The 8,011-nt window shown below is 31.5% G+C and overlaps 1 protein-coding gene across 8 annotated transcripts in view; it reads left to right on the forward strand.

The window, feature by feature from the left end:
* Positions 1-3,268, forward strand: part of LOC122267642 (uncharacterized) — a 36,793-nt gene extending 33,525 nt beyond the window's left edge. For all 8 annotated transcript variants that reach the window (XM_086554551.1, XM_086554558.1, XM_043037749.2 and 5 more), the window contains one exon: positions 1-3,268. This exon is cut by the window's left edge and continues 1,118 nt beyond it. The gene's annotated coding sequence lies outside the window, so the exon portion shown is untranslated.
* Positions 3,269-8,011: the final 4,743 nt, after the last annotated feature.

The following is an 8,011-nucleotide window of genomic DNA, read 5'->3' on the forward strand; positions in this document are numbered from 1 at the left end:
TTTTGCTTGGAAGGAAAAGAAAATGCACTTCAGAATGACTGTAGGGTTTGTGGTTTCTTGATATTTTTCCCTCTTGACTAAATGTGCACTTCAAGGATCCTTTTTTTTATGCAAATATTCATCTCTTTCTTTTATCTTGGTGCCAAATACGTACATGGATTTATTCCTTTTTCTTACATTTCGGATTCATGCAAGTGTTTTAATCTTCTTGTGAATGATTACACTTTTAGGGAGGGGTTGGGGACAATATGATCAAAGTGCTAGAAGATTTGTGGGTAAAATTGTCATTCAAGCAGAGAGGTCCAGCATAACCCAGCTAGACATTTCCTATTTGGAAACTATGTTACTTAATGGGAAGTGTCCAAATTACATGAACACTGAAAAAAATTAATGATTATGAAAAAGATTGGAAGAAAATTGTGTTAACTTAGCATATATTTTTCTTCTTTCAATTCATCTCTTCAGAATTTTTCGAACATTTGACACCCTTGCTTTTTTGTAAAAAACATGGGCTAGCTTTCTAGTTTAAACAAAAACATAATTATAACTTAATGTTGATGTGTATTTCATAACAAAATGTTTGGTTAGAGCTAGACTGTCAAGATGTAACTTTCACTGAGTGGTAGCACCATAAGGATGGTGAAGAAATAGTGTAAACTAATAATTTTAACCAATGAGTAACTGAAAAAATGGTGTTCATGTTACAGAGCCTATATTAGGAATTTTTGAAATTGATAAAAATGTACTCTTTTTATCAATAATTGAAAACATTGATTTGCGGTGGCAAGATTATTGATATTAGTATCAAATTCACACTTCCCAATGGGAATTTTCTTTTATTTAACCTCTTTGTTTACTAGGTGTACTTTGTTTTGCAAATCCTGTGCAGTAGGATGGTGTAGATTTTACATTTGATATTTTCTGCATATGGTCATTTGCATTTGCTTGCAATTAACAGATAACATATTGAAATTCAAGTTTTGGGGTATTGCAGAATGACATATTTACTGTCATCTGTTCTTTTCCCCCCATCTTATTGCATCTAATGTCCATCTGTTTATAGATGTGAAGCATATTCTCAAGAATAATTCCACTATGATATAACAGTTGCCTACACTGTTCACTGCAGACACACCTCAGAATGTAATGCATAGCTTGACTTCCATATGTTCTTTGTCTTGACTAACAAGGGCTCGAGAGTCTTTAGAATTTGGATTAAGTATTATTTGCAATATTTTTAAGCCATTAATGTTTGCAGTCTTTACTATTTAGAAGTAGCAGCCATTCAGACGCTGCTACCACAGAATGAATATATATCAATATTTGCATGTATAGATTAGTTTTAGTTTTGAAAATATTTCAGGTGATCCACTTAGCCACAATGAAAAAGGATCTGTGGTTTCACCACAGACTCTTGGAAAACATTTCATATCAAGGTTGCTTTTTTTAATGTTGACTTAGTCACTGAAAGCAACATCTATAATCAAACTATTTTGTGGGTATTTCTAGAAATGTTTTCAGCATAGAGAAATCCTCCACAAGTATTTGAAGACATTTCACTTTATTTGATCTTAGGTATATCTACCTGTTGCAAATCAGAAAATATGTCTTACCAATGTTCTTATTGTCCAACAAAGGCAAATCAGCAAGGAGGTGTTCTTAACTATAGCCTTTCTGTCAGTGTTAACGATGTGTGTATATATTCAGTTTGTAATTTGTCTGTCATAGGGAGCAGAGAACTCACTTTGCTGATTAGGGGTAAAGCTAATTCATACTGTGGGATCAGCTGTTATGAGCAGTGTTAAATACACCTCTTCACCATCATTTATTCAAATGAGAAACAGCTCAGGCTTAATAAGTACTAAGAGAATAACAGATAAAAGAGAGATTAAGTGTGATTTACTTTGGATTGGACAAAGAATGTTGAGAGTGATTTATTATTTAACACTTAGACTGATAATGTTAGTGACTCAAGAGTAGGTGGGGTTAGTAAAGTGGACTAAGTGTGTTACATTTTTTTTTTTTTTTTTTTTTTCATCCTTTTTTTAAGAGGTTCTTCTGTGGAATGAAATGGTAATTAATTTTGGTTCTCTTTTTGCTGAGGGAGAGGTTGGTAGCGTGCTCTGAAGCTCATAATGGTTGGTCTCGTCACTTGATGTGGTGAAGCCAGAGATGCAGCCAGGTGTAGAACCCTGTTTGTAGTGGTTAGTGGCCGTTACATGGTCTATAGAAGCTTTTTATCTATGTCCTTTTTGCAAATGATACAATATTATATCGTAAAGTGAAAGGTAGGATTGTTAATATTTTGATTTTCAATGAAAGTATGGTATCCTTGAGGTATTATGTGTTACCTCTGTATTGCAGTGTTACCTTTTCTGTGAAATGGAATTATCTATTGGGCTTTATATTAGCCTGAAGAAAATGTTAGAACTCCTTATAGGAATATAATGACATTTTGGTCAAATTTTGTGCACATTAAATACCTCCTTATCCAAACTTTCATCTCAGTAACACATTAAAGCTTGATAAGAATAAAAATACAAAAAAAGACGAGAAATCGAAACAAAAAACGACACGCAATCTAGGTGTGTGTTTAACATATCTTGGTTGTGTTAGTGCTGACGGTGCTGCATTTGACACAGCCTGTAATAAAACCGATGCAGAATACAGGTGAAGGAGGTTTTCAGATGTGTTTCCTGGTAGCAACTCTGGTCTGGTGGATAGGGTCTCACAGTGAGAAGTTTGGGGACCTCTCTGTGTTGTCCGTGCAGCAACAACAGACGGACAGAAAACGTGTGCCTCATCCGATTGGAAACTGTGATCTGATTTACAGTTTGTAGTAATTTTGTTAGAAGAATATTGGTTTTGCTTTGAAATGAAGTCCTTTTTTTTTATTTTTTATTTTTGTTCTGTTTCCTTTCTTGAATTATTTTTGTGATGATAATTAGGAAGAGATCTATGTTTTGGAGCAGCCGTTTTAGTTACAGAGAATTTGAACTTTTAAAAAGTTCATATTTAAGTGATGTATGTATAGTTTGTATGAAGAAGAAAAAGGCAGATTCTCCATATCATTGTATAAGGCTTAGACTTAACAATTAGATTTGATGAAGTACTGTACAAACTAGATAAATCTGTCTTGTTTGTTGCCAGAGCCTGACGGCACAGAAAGGTCCCACGCAGATGTTAGCATGTTGCACATGTATTATTACGATTATATTAATCAATATTATGTCATGTAATTGCCTATGAAATAAATCACTCATGTCAATTTATATTTCATTTTCTTTGCCATCCAGTATGGTAGCTTTGTGTGTGTGGGTGTGGGTGTGGATGCTTTTGTGTGTATGTATGTGTGTGTGTGTGTGTGTGTGTGTGTGTGTGTGTGTGTGTGTGTGTGTGTGTGTGTGTGTGTGTGTGTGTGTGTGTGTGTGTGTGTGTGTGTGTGTGTGTGTGTGTGTGTGTGTGTGTGTGTGTGTGTGTCTGTGTGTCTGTGTGTCTGTGTGTCTGTGTGTCTGTGTGTCTGTCTGTCTGTCTGTCTGTCTGTCTGTCTGTCTGTCTGTGAATGTGTGAATGTGTGAATGTGTGTAAAGTGATGAATAGAAGCTGTTTGATTATTGAAATTTCTGTGGATGACTATTGTAAAGGTCAAAATAGTTATTGAAATAATTTTATGAAGTTGTTAAGGAACTGAAATTACTATATGCAATATCTGATGAAAACTAATAGATTTACATTATTAGGAACATAGTGATAATGTATAGTTAAGTAATATATAGCTATTTTCTTGATTAAGCTGTAGAGAGAAGATAAAAGATATATAAGTGGAAATAACACTAGGAAATCTGGGCTGGGATTCATTAAAACTGTCATAGGTTTTACTACAAAGAACCCCTTGTGGCCAGAAGTGTTGCCCATTTGTTGAATCCTGTTTGGTAGAACACCCATGAGGATTTGTATTGAAAAATTTATAGTAGATTATATAATAAATTGTGATAGAAAATACTTTATAAGATTATTTAGTATCATGATCATATCATTGTAAAATGTATTTGATAAAGCATATACAAGACAGACAGACAAGGAGGCAGGCAGACAGACACAGACACAGACACAGACACAGACACACACACAGACACACACACAGACACACACACACACACATACAGACACACACACACACACACACACACACACACACACACACACACACACACACACACACACACACACACACACACACACACACACACACACACACACACACACACACACACACACACACACACACACACACACACACACACACACACACACACACACACACACACACACACACACACACACACACACACACACACGCACAATATTCAACTCCTTATTCACTTTATGTTGATAAATAAAGAGAACATTTTAATGCATGATAGCAATAAGCACTAGAGTTTACGTAAACTAAGTAACATCAGGAATATAATAAAATGTGTTAATTGTCCTCACTTTCCCTCTGCTCTTTTACTGGATTCAGTCCCTGCATAACTTGCAAGTTGAACTGATATCCTTTGCAGGTTAAAAAAAGAATAAGAATGGACATTTTTAAACTTCAATAAATTGCTTTGAAGAATCCTTTTATGTCAATCAATACATTTGTTGCTGTAGGTAGTGTATGCAATACGATAGGCCTTATCTGCAGCCTCACAGTCCTGAAATAATTTCAACTGCATGGGCGGAGCATATATATAGACACTATCGGGCGTACGACAGCGAGTGTCGTACCGCTCGAACAAAACCAGCCGTGCCTCTGTGGCGCGCCTTTGAAAAAAATATATTTTTCCAGTTATTTGCTTCTTCTTCTGATGGAAAACACATTTGAGTTCATAAGACACGACAAATACATTTCTTGTTTGCTTTAAGTAATTCATTTCGGCATGTGGATCTGAATATGGTAACATTAGGCTACTTTAAGCATGAAAAAAGTTTATTTCTTCAAAAAACTAGTTGTGCAGATTAGCAATCAGTAAATAGATCTTATTTGTGCAAATATAGAATGCATTCCATGACACATCAATCAAAGCAAAATTTATTCTAGGCTTATTCACCTAGGTATGCTATACTTTTCATATTTTCATTGCAACAAAAGTTATCCTCGCATATTGTGCGTGTATTATAGAAGTCGTGTTTAAATGGATATCGCACAACACACATTATTTGCAAGCAGTATAGGTTATCACTGTAGATAAAAAAAGAAAAAAAGAAGAAAAAAAAAAAATAGGTATTTTATTGTTTTACATAAGTTACCGACTTGATTTACTTCAGTTTTCTCTGAAGAGACCACTTGCTGCCCATCGAATCTAAACAAATTCGAACGTATTACTCTGATTGTGACAATATACTTCAATAGCCTTTGATTACCAGTCTGCCCCGAGAATGAACATAAAAATACACCCAATAGACTTTTTGTTGTTGTTTAAATGTTTTTCATGTCAAACACTTAGTAAATTCAGTTTCTTACGAATCAAAAAGTAAATGTAATCCAAGCTAAAGGATTCAAACAATTATTTATCACCCATTTATCAAAGTTACATATGGTGGTATTTGTTTTACATTTTCACGCATGAACTGGAATCTCGAAATATGCAATATACTCTTTAAACGGCTGAATGAGACGACATAAAATAAAAATCAGGAAATATTTGGCATTTTCGATGGTTCGCGCATGCGTGTTGGCGCCCCTATTGGATAGGTTGGTACGCGTGGGCGGGTGGTGCTCTGGCAATAGAACTTGAAATATGGCAGCAAGTGATTGCGAGATTTTGGCAATTATTGCAGATAGGGACGCTGCAGATAAGGCCTTATGGCAATAATTTCATCAATTTATAGATAACGCAAGATGCCCAATGCTTTGCACAAAATTGTTATATGACTATAAGGGTGAAGCAAAATTGACACGGATGCCTTTCACTCTATCACACTCTGTGGTAAGAGCTTGCCACATTTCATTTTCTAGCCAGGGTGGTAAATAAAGATCTAAACTAAAACTACAAAATCAACAACTGTACCAGAAGATGTACTTATGCTATATCCAAAATTCGGATTTATCAAATGTCTTTTCCCAGTTGATATACAAGAGAATATAATCATGTTATTTACCTTGATTTGTATTACAATGATGATGGTAAAAACAATATTAACAAATAATAATGATAATACTAACAATAACAGTCATAATAAAAACAGTGATGTTAATAAGTATCTCAATAATAACAATTATGATGAGAACAACAATTTACTGTAACTATAATGATAAGTAGACCTTTACAATATAAATACAATTGAAAGTCAAATGATAAAGATAACTCAAAGTCTCAGTATTTGGAGAATAGGGTCATTATAGATTAATAACAGCAAAGATAATGGTAATTGTGATAATGAATTGAGCTTAGTAATAAAGATAGTGACAGTAACACTGTAATGGTATTGATGTTACGAATTTTGATAATAACAATACTAAAGACAATTATTATGAAAATAATGAGAATATTGATAACAGGAAAATGAAATAACAATAGGGATTATTATGATAATGATAATGAGAATATTGATAACAGGAACATGAAATAACAATAGGGATTATTATGATAATGAATTAATAAAGATAATGCAGGTGGTTATGATATCAAAAATAATTATAATGTATAATGACAATTATAAATATGATAACAATGATGATGATAATAGTAATGATATCATCATGATAGATATAATGATAATTATGATGGTGGTTATGACAATAGAATTGATAATTAATATAATAATAATGATGGTAACAATCTTAATGAATGCAATAATAATGATTGTAATAATGATTTTAGTAGTAAAAAGATAAAGGTAATGATGATGATAATTGTGATAATGATGATAATTATTTTCATCATTATTATTGCTACTATTGTTATTATCTTCATTAATATTATAATTACTATATGTTATTGTTATGTGTGACTTTTATTATCCTTATTATTATTGCTATAATTATGATCATTATCATTATAAGGATAATGATGATGATGATAACAAAAATGAAATAATGATAAAGAGGAAATGTATAATGGTATAATGATTTGGATAATAATGATGATAACAATAATGATAAAAAGATGATGATAATAATAATAGTAATAATAATTGCAATAATAGTGATGATAATAGTAGTAGTGATAGTATTGATAGTATTGATAATGATGATAATGATAATAATAATAGTAATAATTACAGTAATAAGAATAATAACAATAATCTTAATGATTATGATAATAATGATAATTAGTAATAATAATAATGGTGAAAATGATAACAGTGATGATAACGACAATAAGTGATGATGTTAATGATGATAATAATAGTGATTATAATGCTAATAATAAGTATGAGAATAATACACATTACCATCATTAATAATGATAATGGTAATAATACTGATAATGATAACAGTAACAATGACCATGATTATAATCACAATAGCCATGTTGATAATGATAATGGCACTTATAATTATAACAATAATGATGATGATGATGGTATTGCTAATGATAAGGATAAATGTAATGATAATTATAACAAATGAAATGACAATAATGATGATGTGAATTTAGGTAATAATCATTATTGTTACAACAATAATAATGGTAAAGATAATTATAACAATAATGATGATTATAGCAATAATGATAATAATAATGATAATAATAATAATGATAATCATGATAATGACAATAATAATGATAATGATAATGATAATAATGATAATAATAATAGTGATAATAATAATGATAATAATAATAATAATAATAATAATGATAATAGTAATAATGACAATAATGATAATAATAATAATGATTATTATTATTATAATCCTAATGATAATAATGATAATGACAATAATGGTAATAATGATAATGATAATAATGCAAATAATGATAATAATTATTAAAATAATAATAACAGTAATAATAATCAT

Source organism: Penaeus japonicus, unplaced genomic scaffold (assembly GCF_977035675.1).
Source record: "Penaeus japonicus unplaced genomic scaffold, GWHDUDI00000001_assembly GWHDUDI00000029, whole genome shotgun sequence".
Classification (NCBI taxonomy): Eukaryota; Metazoa; Arthropoda; class Malacostraca; order Decapoda; family Penaeidae; genus Penaeus; species Penaeus japonicus.